Genomic DNA, 18,122 nt, shown 5'->3' with positions numbered 1-18,122 from the left:
TGAGGTGCCTAACTGCTTCTCTAATATTTGCATGAAATTCGGCTGCAGCCTTCAAGGGGATTTGAGTGGATTGGATTCTTTAAGGTTAGTCCCTGTCAAACCTATTAAATTCAATTCTCATGCAAAACTATTTTAATGTCTTTTAAAAGCCAATAACCACTATTAGGACAGCATCATATACTTGTCGTAGAATATTTATGGTACTAGATCATTCTATTGGCATGTGGAACAAACCAATAATCCACTTGCATTATTCCAAATTAAGATTCTATATTGTTTACATTCTGTGCTGGGCACCTTTTCAACCAGTTTTATCAGTAAAACATATGAATACCTGCCATTGGGTTTATATCACAAAAGCCACACGTGTTTTTTTTCCCTACACTGCACTGGATTGATGTACAGTGACGGGGTGAGCTCCTGTTGCTCGGTCCCAGATCCTGCCCACCTAGCAGTTTGAAAGCACGTCAAAGTGCAAATAGATAAATAGGTAAACGGCGCTTCCGTGCGCTGCTCTGGTTCGCCAGAAGCGGCTTAGTCATGCTGGCCACATGACCCGGAAGCTGTACGCTGGCTCCCTCGGCCAATAAAGCGAGATGAGCGCCGCAACCCCAGAGTCGGCCATGACTGAACCTAACCGTCAGGGGTCCCTTTACCTTTACCTTTAAAGCCTTTTAGCAATTTGTTAAATTTCGAGGCTTTTACTATTCTATATAATTATTTTGAGCTTCTTAAGGCTCAATTATGTGCCTCCTATGTGCTAACAAGTAGGAGGACACCTGTGTCTTGAGTGTCATCACCAGGGATTGCCATTGGTGTCACTGTAGAGCTGTCTAGCAGTGCGTTTCAAATTCAGTATGTGGTGCAGAACTGTGCTTGACATGGTAGGGCAAACCCTTGCTTCATCCCAAAGGCGTCTGAAGTTTAGAAGTTAAATGCATTTCAAATGAAGGGGCCAAAAATGTAGATCAGTTTAACAATGCTGTCATAGGCACTTTGCAACAGAGGTTCTGAGACTGCAAGACACTTACCAGGAAGCAAGCTCTTTTGAAATAAATTATATTTAACTAATTCTCACTATATAACTGCCTCACAGAGACTATTTGATACTGTTTCCATATGATAGCAGTTCAGCTCAGGGAGGTGTTTTCTATGAGCTAGCTCAGTCACCATTCATGTTTGTCCCCACTGTATAGTTTGCTTTCATGTCACTGCCAGACATTTCTGGAAGCCGCTTTAGGTGGCATGGAGACAAACCATGTGGCGGGGCCAATCTTCATGCTGTGCCAGTGCGCACACAAAGGCTTGCTATGTAGAGGAGCAGTCATGAAAGGCAGTTTCAAGTACCCTCCATGTGTATGCCAAAATTATCCCTTATTCCCAGCTTGCATGATTTGTCCAGCACCATTAGCGCACCAGGTGCTTTATAGCACAAGAATTTTAAGAAAGGCCCCTGCCCCAATGAACTTACAAACCCAACCTTCTCAGTGTCCAGATGCCAGAAATGTGGATGGAAGAAGTGGGATGAAATCAAGCCAATTCACTCAAGCATACTTATTGTGAAAAAGTTGTGAACTAAGCTGGAATTATGGTATAAGGGCCTTCTGAAAAGGATTGTAATTTTTTCCTCATAAATTAATCACTGTTCATTCTACGCATTCTCACCAATAAGATTATTACCAGCTGCGTGTATGCTAGAACTGTGAATGACGTTTTTACTCAGGCTTCCATCTAGAAACAATTTATAAGCTAATGCAGCCAGTTGGACTTGTATTAAAAGCTAGCTTTTAATTTTGATGTCTGATCACATTAATGTGGCTATTTATGGCATTATTTATTAATTATATGGGTAAATAGCATCCATGTCACTACTTAATAACATTACGCCGAGTGCTCCATTATCTCCATTCCACAGCAGGTTACAAATGGCAAGCGTTTTCCCCACCCACCCCAATTTGTTAGTATTTGGAGAGAGAGAGGAGGATAAGTAAAGAAAGCTGTCCAGATGTCTGGTCTGGATTTCAATTTGGCAGATGCCTCAACATATTTTGGTAAGAAGATTGTTACGGTTGACTTTCTATAGTGTAGTATGTTCTAAGATGTGTGAGTTATATCTGTTGTTGTCAAATACTCCTTTTGAAAAGAAAGCTTTCTGCAATAGAGTTTCTTTAAAGCGCAGTACTCCAGCTCAGATTTCAGTTATTTCAAGAATATGGCAATTTCACCAAGAAACTAATTTATATGTGTGTCTACAAACAGAGACAAGGAGCCTGAAGTCCTACAGTTGTTGAACTACAGCTTCCCATCCTCTCTGACCATTAGTCATGCTGGCTGCCTGATGGGAGTCCAGCAACATATTGTGTTGCATATTATGGTGCCCCCCTGGGTACCACAATATGCAAATAACTAAAACTGGGAAAGGAAGGACAGGTTGGTTTAATAAAGATACCACTTGGCTTTCTGTTCTTGCATTTGCTGCTTAGTGTTAGCTATCTTTGAATGAAAATTCATGTGGAGAGAGTGGGATATGGGGGAAGTTAATTTTTAAGGGAGACCCAATGATTGTATTACCTCAAATGACACACTTGTTCCTGAGCTTCAGCAGGACAAATGAGTCATATAAAAAATTGGTTTGGGAAGCCTTGCGTAGGACCTGGATTTTCCTTTTACATATTGCATCTCTATCGCTGCCAGTCTCTTAGTTTTTGTAATTGCCTAATTCCCTTTTCAAAAATTAGTGAGCTGTATGAGGGAAATATTTGAGTACAGTTAAAATGTGCTATTACAAGGTGAATCCTGGGAACTTGAGAAAATACAGATATCCATAAGCAATGACAATTTTATTTCTGATTAGTCTCTTTATTTGGGTTTTGAAAACTACGAAGTTCAGGTTGAGAAATTGAAACTTAAATTTCCTACTAGCATGTAGAGATGTTAGGGTCTCCATGAGGCATGATTCTCCAGTGGACTTTTCCAAGAACACATACAGCCAGTGCAGTAACTAAAGTATTCCACATCTTTTGGAATGCTTGAAAAATGGCATCTTCAGAAGAGTAGTGAAGAATGCAATGGTGACTCTTCAGAAAAATATCACTTTATCTGTTTCAAGCAAGTTTCCAGAAAAAAGGGTAGATCAACTGATTTTTCCACATGAGCTGATATTTTATTTATATGATCCGACATATTGGAAATGATTAATTCATCAGGGTTGCTACTGTAAATTTGCTGAACATATAATGAAATTGCAATAATACAAATTGGGGAACGGAATGTTTTGTTCCTTAAAGAGTCTGCCCACAATTCTTGCCAAGTTAATCTGAATTTTAGAGAGAAAATCATTTAAATGATAAGCCCATTACAGATGATCATATATTTGCTAAACTGGGGAAACATCAAACCATGATTTTGTATCCTAACCTATGCCAAAGCTGCTAACCATAGTTTCCTGGTTCAGGTGGCATTAGGTAAAGGTAAAGGGACCCCTGACCATTAGGTCCAGTCGTGACCGACTCTGGGGTTGCGCGCTCATCTTGCTCTATAGGCCGAGGGAGCCGGCGTTTGTCCGCAGACAGCTTCCAGGTCATGTGGCCAGCATGACTAAGCCGCTTCTGATGAACCAGAGCAGCACACGGAAACGCCATTTACCTTCCCGCCAGAGTGGTCCCTATTTATCTACTTGCACATGACGTGCTTTCGAACTGCTAGGTTGGCAGGTGACATTGGAAACTGGTTAATTTGAGGTTTCTTGGTTTAACTGCAGCTCATGCAAAGGAAGGAGTGAAAGAACTGCAGGTGCAGGCAAATGAGCCATAGGTATCTCAACTTATTAAGCCTTTATCACCCTAAAGCAGCCAGGAAACTGTGGCGTGAACTTTAGCTTCCGTGGAGGCAAAGCAGATGAAAGAACCTGTATGAAATTACTCCTACCCCCCCCCCCCATTGGATTTGAATGATACATTTATTTTATTTTTAGTGCAGACTGATTGAGTGAATTTGTTTAAATTAACTAACTACAGGCCATTCTGGTAACATAGAAGTTAGAAATGGGAGTCTCAAAGAAGACCATCAAAGGCAAACATTCCTAGTAATACCTGAAGTATCTCCCCGCTTATATCTGTAGGCTGATTTTCACTTCAGTATTCAGATACTTTAAATGCATTTTGCTTAATAGTGTCTATTTGGGGATTTTGTTTTAACAAAACAGGGATGCTCATTGCAAGGGATGCTATTCCTGTCATAGGGTTTGAGAGTGTAACGAGGGAAAACAGCATTAGCAGTGGCCCTGTGGTGCTCATTTTATAGTATTGCCTGTCCATCTGTCCACTGGAATGAGCCACTTATCATGCTTCTAGGTTTTTCTCTTTCAACTTTAAGAATTATGAAAGGAAAATTCCAATTTTTCCTGTCCCTTTGTGACAGGTAGACTGAAGATTGTGGCCATTTGGATTAAAAACATATCCATCACCACCAGGCGACAGGTTATTATTATGTCTCCTTTGAATATATGAATTTCATCCGCTATGTATTGGAAGTCTAAGAATGCCAACTTTTTATATAAATAATTATCTTGCCAGTGATGTACTGCATACTGTTGCCATATTTTTTTCACTTTTACAGCATTCTTGGCCTTATCACCTATAACATAAATCTTAAGCTTTCATATTTAATAAAAACCTTTAGACTAGCAGTCCCTCTGTAATGCAGAGTCAACCAATCACACATCATCATCTGACTATCATTTATTTGTTTTCCTGTGACAGATGTTTTAGAAGATATCTCATTTTAGGTTTGACGGCACGTTTGATACAGCCAGGCAGTGGAATAAGAGGGAAACCGTATTTATGGCCCATTTTTGACCTTGATGGTGTAGCCCTCAGTTAGGAAGTCTCCAAACTGGGGGGAGGGATGTTAGAAGAGTTACCTTCTATTATATGGATTTCTTGGGTATATGTGGGAAATAAAATGTAAACTGTTCATCTTCCGTATGGAAACTAGGAAGTTCTCCTGAACAGGCAGTGTTGAAGTGCACTGGAACTCCCTAGAACACTACCAATTTATTTCAGTTGTTTTTTGTGGATAATTGTGTCTTCTTCTTTTTTTAACAGAGTAGTCTGGAATGGTGGAAGATTTCATACACCTTGAGCTGCTTAGCTACTTGAGCTGCTTAACTCCTCTGGAAAAAAATGAATGGTATTCAGAGTAGACCCACTAAAATTCATAAACATGGCTAAGTTAGCTCTATTAATTGCCAAAAGGTCAATTCTGAGTAACACTTAGTTCACTGTGGTTTCCCCCCTACTTCCCAAATATAATATAAAACTTTACTCTGGTCTCAGTTTTTGACAATTTAGGGACATTCTTTTTGTTTCCTCTTAAAAGTTCTAGAAACATTCAGCTAGAGTATTTGATTCTTAAACTGAAATCAATGAGATTTACAGGCAATTTACTGGATTTGGCAACTGTATGCCAACCTAGTTAATGTCTCAGATGCACTATCTAATCCTGATTTTTGTTTTCTCTACACACAAAAAAAACTCCTGATAGAATCCAGTTGGCTGGAGAGAATATTTTGGATATGCCAAGAAATAATGTAGTACAATCCCTCTAGCATTAAAATAGCCACATTAGATGTCAGCTGATTTTTGTGTACACATAGAATATAAATACATTTGCTGGCCTAACCTTGTACCCTTTTTGAAGCAAATACTCAGTGAACATAATGAAACACTGTGCCTGAGTGATGACTACTGCATATATTAAACATTTCATTGAGGTGGGTATGTTCGAAATTGTAAGCATTTATCTGTAGTAACTATCATAGGTAGTAAAGAATCAGAGAAAATATAAACCATGTTATTCTATTAATTTTTTTAAAAAAGAAAAAATATATTTATTGGCTTGTTCATTTAGAAATAAACAGACATCTTGAGATTCTAGGAAGATGCTTATCATGTGAATTCACTTGCTTTATTCATACAGACACAGAAGTGAAATCCATTTATGCCAATTCCTTCCTGACCTTTGCTCTGTGAATCCAAAGGCAAAGCTCTAGCACACAGGCCAATAGCATAAATAGCTTTGAATTACACATAGTAATATGTAACTGTGAAAAGCCAAAGGTTTTATGTTTTTCTTAGACTTTGTCAGCATGCTTGCTAAAATCCCAAAAAGATGAAAAGGTTGTGTGTGTGTGATTCTTATGATAAAACATTAGTCTACACATAGAATAGTCTTAAGAACAAATATATCTATTTATTTAACTATCTAGGAATTTCAGTAGTGAATATTTAGAAGGCTAGACAAGTGGGAATCCTTTATATTTATTTTATATGGGTTTTTTATTGACACTAGGAAGCAAGTATTGTTGACATATATTTGTGAATGCAAAGTTATGGTACACAAATTGTTTTGCTAAAAGTGTACAGTAGCAGCGTATGGATATAATGGAATTTATTTCTTTATGAGTGAATTGATTTACTAGTATAGTTATCGGTCCTCTGACCTGAATTTACCACCATATATTTGCGTGCAATCATTCCTGTTTTCCTGTACTACTATTGTATTTTACGTTGTGATGTAGTGTTAGTGGGCAATGTAAGAATATCAGTATTCTAGAGCAGATCAAGATCCATACATCAAACTATAGATGAAAAACAAACTATGGTTTGCTCTGTTCGTGTCCTTCTCTTCCTGCAGCTGCGCTGCCAGGAAACAAGCCTGAGTCTGGCTTGTTGTCACATGCAAACCCAGGTTCCTGGTTTGCTTCTCTCTGAACAAGTCACAAGTGATAACCAGTGTTTTCTCCGAATGCTACACAGTCACATTAAACATGTGTTTTTAACTATGGCTTAATGTGATGTGTGGACTGGGCCAATAAAAGGCAGCTTCATATGGTTGACAAATTTCCCTGTCCACAGCATCTGGTTCTGAAAAGGTTATTGGATGTTCCTCAGAGTTTTCTATTCCTTGAAAAAAGTTTTTTTCAAACTTGGTTGTCCTAATTCCGCAAGGAAATTTTGTCCATTGTTTAAAGAAGTAGTTTGTCATCCGGAGATTAGTGCTACCACTCCAAACAGCTATTTGCTCATCCCTTTAGTTGTAAGCTGTTATATTCAGGGTATTGTGGTACCGAAATGCATTGAGATTGGGCTATCTTATGGCTCGTGCAGGGACGCGGGTGTCGCTGTGGGTAAAACCTCAGTACCTAGGACTTGCCGATCGTATGGTCGGCGGTTCGAATCCCCGCGGCGGGGTGAGCTCCCATCATTCGGTCCCAGCTCCTGCCCACCTAGCAGTTCGAAAGCACTCTTAAGTGCAAGTAGATAAATAGGGACCGCTTACTAGCGGGAAGGTAAACGGCGTTTCCGTGTGCGGCTCTGGCTCGCTAGAGCAGCTTCGTCACGCTGACCACGTGACCCGGAAGTGTCTCCGGACAGCGCTGGCCCCCGGCCTCTTAAGCAAGATGGGCGCGCAACCCCAGAGTCGGTCACGACTGGCCCGTATGGGCAGGGGTACTTTTACCTATGGCTCGTGCAGATCCTTGGCAGATGGTATGAATGGTTTTCTATTTACTCTTAGGCCAGGGGTAGCCAATGTTTGTTTATTTAAAATTATTTATTTAATTAAATTTGTACACCACCCTTCACCTGAAGATCATAGAGTGAGTAGTTCACAACATAAGAATACAAAATGAAAACACAAGAGACATAATAAATGAAGAGCAAAAGCAAAACAAACCAATAACCGCCTCCCGCATACACATTCAAAAGGCCATATAATGTTAATCAGCCAAATGCCTGCCACCTAAGGATAGGTAATGATTGCAGCAGGCGAGCCGCTTCAGGGACAGCATTCCACAAATGGGGAGCCACTGCAGAAAAGGCCTGTTCACTTGTTGCTGCATTTCTCACAGAGGAGGCACATGAAGAACAGGCTCAGATTATGATTGCAGGGTCTGGGTAGATTCATATGGAGAGATGCGGCCCTTTAGGTATTGCAGTCCTGAGCCGTCTAAGGCTTTTTAGGTCAAAAATTGGACCTGGAAACTAATTGACAGACTGTGCAGTCAGGCCATGATCTGTGTAATATGCTCATACTGTCTTGTCCCGGTGTGCAACCAGGCTTCCAAATTCTGCACCAGCTGGATTTTCTGAGCTGTCTTCAGAGGCAGCCCTACTTATATCGTATAATGTGGTCCCTTCAGATGTTATTGAACTACAACTTCCACAATCCTTGACTATTGGCCAGGGCATTGGGAGCAATAACTGGTGGGCTACCCCTTCTCTATCTTTGCATTTCAGTAGGCCTTCAAAATAACACTAGAAGTTAGTATAATGAATCTCTTTTCTCTGCTTCTCCTCTTCTGGCACCAATTCAGAACAAATTGTGATGCCACTGTGTACTGATGTATTTCTTGAGAAAACATAAAAGTTTTAGCTTGGTTCCAAAAGTAAGTGCTGGGCCAGTTTCCCTAGGATACCAGGGAACAAGTCTTGGTGTCCCATGATCAAAAGATAGCATCTTCCCATTTGTCCTTTTGCACAGGCATTGGGTCTCTGGGAACTAAAGCAAAACTGAACTAGAATAGCTGTCTTGAACTAGGTTATTGGATAAGTGGCTATTGGTTTATTTTAATTTATTGTGCTTTAAATAGGTGTTTTATGTGATGATTTACATTGCCTGTGAATGTATCCTAATTTGACTGAAAGATGAAGGGCGTGTTATAAATGTGTTTAATACACAAAATCTGCTCATGGAAGCAAGCTCTTTTTTTCATTCTTCGCACTGAGCACTTTCAGTGAAAACCAGTTTAGAAATTTTGAAGTCTGGCAATAAGGGCAATGAAAGGAACATCCTTAAATGATGCTTAGTTGAGTTTTAATTGTTCATGTCCCTGAAACTTTTTGTGTCATGTTTAATATAGCTCCTTTTAGGCATTTGAATGTCATCCATCTCAATTTACAGTGTACATGTTGCTGATTGTTTTCCAAACTGCATTTTTCCTCCCTTGGTGTTTTATCTCACCCATATCTTGGTTGAAGATTTTTTAAAAATACATGAACCTTTGGGCAATTCACAGCTATACATTGTTCACACATTACTCTCTGTGTTGGCTAAATCTGTTTGTGCCACTGGCTGTTTTTGTTTTGTTTTCTCGTTTTAAGTTTTTGGGGGGACAAGAGGCAGACAAAGAAGACACATTACATTTATCAGCTGTGGAAGAAAATATAGAATAATCTTCAAGTTAAAACTAAAGCTGCCTTTAATTGTTGTTAGCCGCCCTGAGCCCGGCTTCGGCTGGGGAGGGCGGGATATAAATAAAATTTATTATTATTATTATTACTTTAGATCCTTAGTAGAAAGATCTTGAACATAAAATTCTCTAGTTGGAAAAACAGTACTGAGATAATAAAAAAGTCTATTCCCAAGGGTCTAAAGTATATGATTTGGATCCTGCTGCAGTCAATCAGGAAATTCCTATCAAATTGATGCATGGTCAGACACCTTTAAGCATTTTAATTAATTGCCAATAGCTCAGATATTGAAGCTAAATAGCTGCAGAATAAAACAAGGGAGTACTTTGTATTATCTATTTGCACCTATCCTTTTATAAACTGGTCCACCAATGTGTGCATAGTTAGGATCCCTTAACAGTAAAGATGGATTCTTTCTTAAAGTGCCTTCCTGGTCAAGCCATTCCAGTATTCTTTGCAATACACTCAGCAACTGTTTGGGACATGTGCAATGGAAAGTTGAACTGGAGATCTGGGAGATCTCCTCGGAGTTGAAATCTGTTTCTTCATAGCAATTGCATCTCTTTGTAAAAGCCCTTCTGTGACTATCCCGTCTCTTTCTCTGGATGTAGGAGCATGGGGAACTACCTTAAACTGAGTAAGCCTATTTGTCCGTGTAGCCTCATATTGGCTTACTCTGGGGAAGCAGTTCTCCAGAGTTTCATTCAGAGATCTTTCCCATCAACCACTCCCTGATCCCTTTCACCAGAAATTTCAGGATTAAACCAGGGATCTTCTATACACACACACTGCAGTCCCTCTGCTATACATCTCCCTGATGTGATTTATCGCTGTCCCCACCCCAGCTCAGATTCTATAACTTGACAGAACCTTGCCTGATCTTGCTTTGTTCTTTATCATTGCAAGACTCCCCCTGGTCACTCATACCTAACAATCCTGCTACTTGCTTGTCTTTTGGAAGATACTTGATCTACCTTTCTTGAATTTGCCTCAGCTTGCCTTCCCAATCTACGCTTTTACCAAATAACCCCTAAAGAAAGGGCTGGCTCTCTTCTGTCTACAGTGGTACCTCAGGTTAAGTACTTAATTCGTTCTGGAGGTCCGTTTTTAACCTGAAAGTGTTCTTAACCTGAGGTACCACTTTAGCTAATGGGGCCTCCTGCTGCCACCGCGCCACCGGAGCACGATTTCTGTTCTCATCCTGAAGCAAAGTTCTTAACCTGAGGTACTATTTCTGGATTATCCGAGTCTGTAACCTGAAGCGTATGTAACCTGAAGCACATGTAACCCGAGGTACCACTGTAGTTCCATTTCCTTCACCTCTCCCTCTAAAAAGCTCTGGTCAGTAGCTAAACATCTTATCCTCCCTGAGATTGAATTATTATCCCCTAGACCAGTGAAAGAAAAGCAGATAACAGGAAGAGTCCTCAAATAATTCCCACATGGTCAGCTTGTTACAGAAGGTTGGAGGGCTATTTCTATGGGGTTGGCTGTAGCTGTAGAGGTGATAAGGCAAACATCATGGATTCTGACTTGCTTCCTTGGCTTCTGAGCTAGCTCTTAATACATACCACTACTTCCACATACATGGGTAGGAAATTGGATGCAATGTGCATTTTGTCTTGTTCTAGCAGCAGTTTTAACAAAAAAACAACAACCCCAAAACAAACCATAACAAACCATTTTCTCTCTCATTACACTACCTTGTGTGAATTTGCACTTTACACTTTTTGAAGGAAATATTCCCCCCTCCCCCTCATGTCGAATTATTATACCCTCAGCTCATTTTGGTTCCCGTAACAAAAATACAATTTCAAGCTTTCTGTATGAGACCATGACAAAGTGATTTTATAGCTAGTACTGAAAGTGACTAAACTTGACAACAATTGTATTTTATGACAACCTCTGCTTTCATGTCCCCAGCCTACTTTCCTATCATCAATTTTATTCCCTTTTGGTTTTCTCTTCTCTCTCCTCCTCCTCCTCCCCTTTCCAAATGCGAGAAATTCCATATCTCTGCATTGGGTGGAAACAAATCCCTTTACCAGGAGTGCATTTTAATGGAGAGCATGCTTCACTTAAGTCACCAGAACCTTAACTGTATAATATTCAATTTCTTACCAACCCAGAACCAAAGCTTTTCCTTGAGAGCCATGTTCATAAGGGTAGTGGAAGAATTAGTATTACAGAACTAAATCAGATTAAAGTGGGGGGAGAGAATATGAATTAGATTTGTTAACAGATGGTGTGCATTGGAAATTAAAGGTGCTTTGCAAATGGAAGCGACAGCAGCTTGCCTCTTTTTCTCTTGGTCTTTCTCTTTCATGCACTTGATAGACGGGTATAAATCACAACAATCCCGTCTTGACAGCCAATTTTGAGAATTTGATCTGGTTAAAGACATGGCTTTCCCGCTCCACTCACTGAAACCGACTTCTATTTTATTTTTATACAGCACCTTGTCATATTTAGGAAAGCAGGATCACCTGTCTCCCTTTAATGAAATTTTCTTTAATTACAGTTATAGCTCTTTAGTGTTAATTACTTTTCCATTCAGGCTGAATTCTTAGCCAGTCTCATAGGAGTTTGTTTTTCCCCCACACTGACGCATATGCTACCATTTTCCTAAAGATGCTTTTCATTGTTAGAAGTTGTTGTCAGATCCATTCTAATTAGTTCTTAATTATCTGAATCATTATTGTGTAAGGAGAAAGAATTGCAAATGACTGCTAAAGTTAGTATCGTTTTTTTGTTTTAGTTTTACAAAGAAGCCTTTAAAAGTAGCACTCAGTGCTCTTGCCAGATCTGCGAAGAGCTTAATAAATTGCCAAAATTATTGCAGAGCTATTTGTAATGTCTTTGATCCCAGATTTTTTTTTTCTTCAGAGATCAGAATGTAATTCCAGACAATCTATTTGTTTATGTAAATGGATCTCTCCCATCACTCCCCTGGAAAGTAGATTTCAGATTCAGCCCTCTGGTGTGCTTCATAATATAATTCACTTATTGCATTTATTATGGCAAGTTTGCATTTGGCTGGAGTGGGCTGCATAATCTTGGTGAATGGCAGACTTCTCCGAAGCTAGGGGAACAAAAATGAAACAGAGTATTTGGGGAGGGGGGAGATAGAGAGAGAAATCCTCTTTCAAGAAGTGAAGACAAGATCCTTAGAGCTGGCAACTAACAGTTGGTGGAAATAAAGCTTCCTACTGGCAGTCAAATCAAATGTAGTAACAACTCACCGACTCCCTGCTGCTAGCTGACAGCATGGTGTAACACACTGGGACAAACATTCACTTAAACGTTGATTGCAGGAAAACTGTCATTTCACAACTTGCCAAGTGCTATTCTTCCTCCTTTTTCTCTTTTGAGAATGAGGACATGGGGCAAAGGGATTGGGGGAAGAAATTGGGATCAGCTGGAGGGAGACACTCATGTTTTTTTCCTGCCTAAACTTTTTCTTCAATAGATAGCACAGTTATTTGTTGCTGTTTTAAACTGCTTTTTATATTGAGATTAAAAAGTTAGTTTTCTGTGTCATCTGCAAAAAGGCTTTGTGAGATAAACACACCTGTTTGTGTGAAGACGTTTATTCACACCCAGCTTATAGTTCTAAGAGACACAGCAGAAATCATTAAGTCAGATCACTGATAAAATCAACTTTAGTAGAATAATTTCAATGAATATATTGTAGCAATCATTTTTAAAAAGATGGGCTCTTGAGTCTGTTTAGAGATTCTTGGCTATATTTTCTCCTTTCTTTTATTGCTTCTTTCTTATTCCTTTTGAAAATGACAGACAAACAGTAGGCACTTATGATCCATAGCACCAGATTTGTGACTGGCACAAGTAACTGCTTTTGATGTTGTAATCACTTCAATATAATCCTTATTTGAAAAGCCTGTTACGTCCTGGAACAAATCTCCCCTTATTTTTGTAGTATCTTTATTTTGTTTTCTGGACTGAATGCACTGCTGACTTTCTTTCTTCTATTTCAGTCAGCTTTAAGAAGAACACATACCTCAGAATATAGTTTTGGATTCTAATATTCCTTTAAAATTGTGCTTTCTCCAGGTGTGTGGGAGAGAGGGGCGGGATGGGGAGTTGCTAAGTGAAACAGTGTGCCTGGGGAGAGATGGGAGACAGCCCAAGGTTGGTTGAAAACGGGCCAAAGCTTTCTTGCTTACAGCTTCCATGAATTTGCCGTGAAGCAGTTTGGCCCTGCAATGCTGCTGACAGCTGAGTGGCCCTGGGAAGAGACTAACCCCCTGCTGGACAAACAAAGGAGGAAAAGAGGTATAAGGCATTATATGCCATGACCTGCTCATGCTTCCTACAGGCACCGATGTTGGGTTGTGTCTGGCATCCATTGTAGACTGGTCGATGTGTCCAAATCTCAATATCCTTTAAGGGGTGATTTCCTTTGTTCCCCACTCACCTCCAGCAAAACTCTATGGTCCCTGGCTAATGCACAGGTTGTGATGCCACGAACATTACATAACAGCCGGACCAGATATTGGAAGTAAAGATCATGTGGCAAAACGATCTGCTGAACCTCTGCCGAGACCAGACCCCCCTTTTTAATGAAGCAGAATAGAACCCATTTCAATCTGCCCTGATAGTCCCACCCCACAGCCAAGCAACATGAAGCTTGTGGATGGGAAGGTGTCCTAAGGTGATAGAGCCACCTGTCAAGTTCCATGGGAACTTGAGGCTTGCAGGGAAAGCTAACAGTGCCTGGTCAAGTGGAGAGTAGCTAGAAAAGGACCTTGGACAGCTCCAGTGATCCATGCTGAAGTCACTCCAAGAAGTGTTGTCTCTCAAGGAAGCTAGAGCTGACTGAGGATTTGTGTATGTGGGCCAGACCTAAAGTGTGTTAGGATCCACCTCTTTGGATGGTTGACTCGTTAAAGAACCCTTCCCTTATGTGTAGCCTTTTGACTTGCAAAGCTGGGGAGACAGAGGCAATACGGGGGACTCCTATGAATCAAAGGAAGGTGGCAGGACTGTGTTCTGCTGCTGGGATGGACCTGAATAAAGTACTGTTGGTTTTCTCCCCCATGCTCCCCAAAAATCCTGTTTGTTGCCATTCGCTTCCAGAACCCCAGATCCTGACACTAGGGATGAGTGTCTTGCTGAGCATTGTGGACCACACACCCCACCATTTTCTCCCCAACACTTTATCCAGAGGACTATTTTTATAATGCCGTACACCATCGAAATGTACTGGAAGGATTGGAACACTCTATGGTACCTGAATGCCTTGGAAAGTTGAACTGCTTTATTCAAAAAGCTGCAGGATTGACTCTTACAAATATGAAATCTTTTTCCTAGCTGCGAACTGGGCTCTGTTTTCCTGTCATATTTTAGCATGTAATCGGATGAGAGTGACTCATTCCTTGACTAAAAAATTCAATGTGAAATATTGAAATGGAAATAGGAAAAAAAGAATTTCACAGCTATTATATTTCTAAGCTACGGTTTAACTATAATTTTAGGAACTATGATTCTACATGTCTACTATTTTTACTTTAGTTTCACTTTATGGCATATTGTAATTGAGGCACGAATCTTAAACAGATTCAGGAGTGACTAGGTTTGCACCTCCCACCAATAACTCTTAATATGTTGTGTTCTTTTGAGCATGGGCTAGTTTTATACTCATTTTTATGTCTCACTTTTATATAGATCCCCAGCCTGCTACCTATGTATAAGCTGTATTGCAGAGTGTTTTTTTTATTCAGGGCTGCTATGGAAATTTTTAGCCTCCAATTTTTAAAAATGTAACTCCTCGTTCGGGGAAGCTGCAATTTTGCTTGATATTAAAAGCTTCTGTCCTGAATATGACAGGGTTTCTCAAAATCTAAGAGACCAAGAATAATGACTAAAAAGTAGAAGTCATAAAACCTACAAAAAATATTAAGGGTTTCTTTTTTAAAAAATGAGTGACTTTGTTGGTGTCACAGCATTGGGTTGTTTTTTAAAGAGGACTGTAAAAACAAGGGCATGGGGAAAATTAAATTCCTTTCATGGCAAGGGATGTGCGTATGTTTTCATATATGTATGTGTGTGCGTGCAAAATGTGCAACTACACTTACAAGTTATCACTCCTTTAAAAAAAAAATATTTTGGACACTGGCAGGTTTAAAAGTTAACTGTCATCCACTTCTGGTCATCAGTTGTCAACATTCATTTTGAGAGCCTGAACACCAAATTGTCTGAATACAAATGCACATCCCTGTGTTGAGCCATACTTCTTTTTGAAAGACTTGATACTTGTAGAAATTAGTTATTTGGGTTTTTTTCTCAAAAAGCTTAAGAGAAGGTTTCTTAGTAGTACATTAAATTGTTACAACTGAATTCTCTGTGTGTGTATGTATTCAAATTAAAAAAACCCCACACATACACACACATGTGAAAATTGATACTACTAATTTAGTTTTTTCAAATACTGCATATTTTCTTTTTTTTAAAATAACACGTGTCATATCTACATGTGTAGGACCTACTGAAAAGTGACTTAATTTTAGTGTCTCTCACTCACATACCTGTCAAGGGCATAAGGCCATGTAATCTTGTTTTGTTTTGTTTTGGGTGGTAGAAGAACATTTACCTTCCACTGCCTGCCAGTGCTGCTAATGTTGACCCCACAAGCAAAAATCTAGCAGCATGTCATGGCCTTTAAAGATCCATCAGCTTTGTCTACTGCAGAAACAGTGCATGTCTAAAGACACATTTAATTAAAGCTGCATTAGTGCATATATACAGACTTGTTAAAACACTTAGTTTGTCTCAATAATATTGATTAAATAGCAGTAGTTTGTTTAATCCAAGTGTATTTTTTCAATTATTACATTACTTAAAAGTCATCAGGGTAATGGTGATTACTAGTGAAATATCATGTTAGTTATAGAGTAATGCCATAAGAATTGATTTGGACTTGGCAGGAAAGAAAGGCACATACATTCTCTCTGTCATATAATGCCAGAGCCCGATTTAGATGATTAGGACAAGAGGTTTCTGTGTAGTCTTAATTCATATAAAATGTGTGTGTTTTATAGACTTACAGGTTGCTCTCTACTACCTAAATAGCCATTATATCAATGAACACCTCAGCCAGTTAATTATGCAAAACATCCTGTATATAATTACATGGTATTATTATGCATTTAATAGTTTTATTGATTTGCCACTTGCCTACATATAGTATTTAGAACTATAAACAAGGGATGCTTACTTTAATTTGGAATAGACCCAAGGAAATTAACTCAAGATAAATTATGCTGGTTTGCATTTACTGCTTCTGATTTAATCCTTGTGTGTTGCAAGATAGCCACAATTCCTAGTTTGCAGAATCATGTGATGTCACCAGGACCATTTTATTTCTTTTCCCATTTTTGAGAGATTGATTCGTCAATGCTGTTTTAAGATGGTCCTTGTGTGCACACTATTACCTTGGGTTTTTTTATTTATTTGGGGAGCAATTTGCTTGGAAGTGCTCCCACATTAAGTTAGTGCACTATATTTAATAGAAGAAGAAGAAGGAGAGAACAGGGTCAAGAGGATAGGTTTTCAAACATTTTCTTCACTGTGTGTCCTTTTTCTGTGACACATCCCCCCCCCCCCCGCCAGTTATCTGCAGCATGGCTATTACTGTGAAGGGATATCTCTTTCTTTACCACTTCTTCCTTCACCGCAGTTGGTGACAAGGGAGGTTGTAGGCTCTCCCCCCAAGAACAAAAGGAACATAAATTTTAAAGACGATGGAAGTAAATTTTACAGACAAAATAAGAAAAAAGCCTATTTTTAGTTGCAAATTGCTTCTTATTAATCTCTGTGCAGATGTTATTTAAAGTAATGAAATACGCTTTTGACTGTCATTTATATGGGCCAGAATTACTTCTGATTATTTTACTATTAATGGTCTCTTCCATTAGGTTAACCAGGCACACCTCAAGATATTTCTTATTAAAAGGGAAAAATATCCTTTTCTATTCCTTTTCCAACTAAGCCAGTGCACCTTAATGCAATGATGATATGTTAGACGCAGCAGTTGTCAAAGCATCGTATTACAGTGATGCCATAATGACACCCTGTCTCTGTAAAGTAGTCATGTTTTCTCAAATCACACGTTGCACCGTTGATTTCTGACATGACACTTCATTCAGTCGCTTTCCTTTTCTTCGGCGTTGCCATTCTCTGACAATAGCAGCTGGTGCCCATTTTCCTGCTAAGTGATTCACATTTTGCCACTTTGCTAGAGTGCAATTAGCTGAGGCAGAAAAAAGTGCTCATTGTAAAATAGCTCAGCTGAGATTGTAACTCAACTCAGTAACGAGAGCTTGTGCGAGAGAGTCTTGAGGTGACTTGGGTGTCGGAGAAGGGGGAGCAATGTGTTTGGGTTTCCTTCCACACAAATATTTATTCTCATTTATAGTAAAAAAAAAAAAAAGATTTCTGTTTTTTGCTGGTTTTGTTAAAGCATTGGTTGTGCTTTTAGGGTTGTAAAATCTTTTGAAACGGAGGCCACAGGTATATGTGAGGAAACTAATGGTTTTGTTATTAAAGACCAGATTTTAAAAGAAAAGGAGCCGGATTCGAGTTCTGCCTTCCTTGTCAAAGTTTAAATTGGAAGCTTGCTAGAAAGGGATACCTTCTTTGAGGGGAAGAGGTTTCTTTGATTATGAAACACTATAAAACGCTGATATCCACATGCACACCATTCCAAACCTGCTTAGCTGATTTGTTGCTGCTTTGGGGCTGCAGGGGGAGGAGGAGAGGAAGGGGAAGTCCCGTTGCATGAGTGGAAGTATGTTCTGCTCCTGAAAACACACAACTGAGTATCACCCACTATGTATATCAGGAGGG

The 18,122-nt window shown here is 39.4% G+C and overlaps 1 protein-coding gene across 36 annotated transcripts in view; it reads left to right on the top strand.

Moving 5' to 3' along the window:
- Nucleotides 1–18,122, top strand: part of ESRRG (estrogen related receptor gamma) — a 545,323-nt gene that overhangs the window by 369,563 nt on the left and 157,638 nt on the right. Inside the window, exon 1 of one of the 36 annotated variants that reach the window (XM_083433338.1) lies at nucleotides 1,948–2,051. The exons of 34 other annotated variants lie outside the window; for them this stretch is intronic. The gene's annotated coding sequence lies outside the window, so the exon portion shown is untranslated. Of the gene's footprint in view, nucleotides 1–1,947; nucleotides 2,052–5,754; nucleotides 5,774–18,122 lie in introns of those variants that run through there. One more of the 36 variants, XM_083433339.1, reaches the window with a different exon arrangement.

This window comes from Podarcis tiliguerta (assembly GCF_965153285.1).
Source record: "Podarcis tiliguerta genome assembly, chromosome: 3".
Lineage (NCBI taxonomy): Eukaryota > Metazoa > Chordata > Lepidosauria > Squamata > Lacertidae > Podarcis > Podarcis tiliguerta.
Note: the sequence above shows the minus strand (reverse complement) of the source record. Positions and strands in the feature narration are given on the sequence as shown.